Genomic DNA, 395 nt, shown 5'->3' on the forward strand with positions numbered 1-395 from the left:
GTCCCGTGTTCTGCAGGAACGCTATGAACAGCTGAAATACACCATCTGTGGGTCAGTTAGGTAAGAATGATGGGGATCAGTCTCGGCCACCTGTGTGTAGACATCAAATAAGTGAACATGTACTGCCTACTTGACCTCTCTACTAGTTGGATGGAACGCAGAGAGACACAGCGGGACGACACCAGAGGAACCAGGAAGTGGCATGGAGGTATAGACAAGAGAAGTGCGATTGCGGTGAAATATCGCAATTGCATGGCTGAGCGAATCATTGAATCAATTGCCAAGAAATGAATAAATGTAGTTGCTTTTCCACCTGGTATTGGTGTCGAGGTGCGACGTTGGGTGGCGGTGTCGGTGGCATGTCGGTGTCGGTGTCGGTGGCGCTGATGAAGAGG

This window comes from Echinococcus granulosus (assembly GCF_000524195.1).
Source record: "Echinococcus granulosus chromosome Unknown EG_S00086, whole genome shotgun sequence".
NCBI lineage: Eukaryota > Metazoa > Platyhelminthes > Cestoda > Cyclophyllidea > Taeniidae > Echinococcus > Echinococcus granulosus.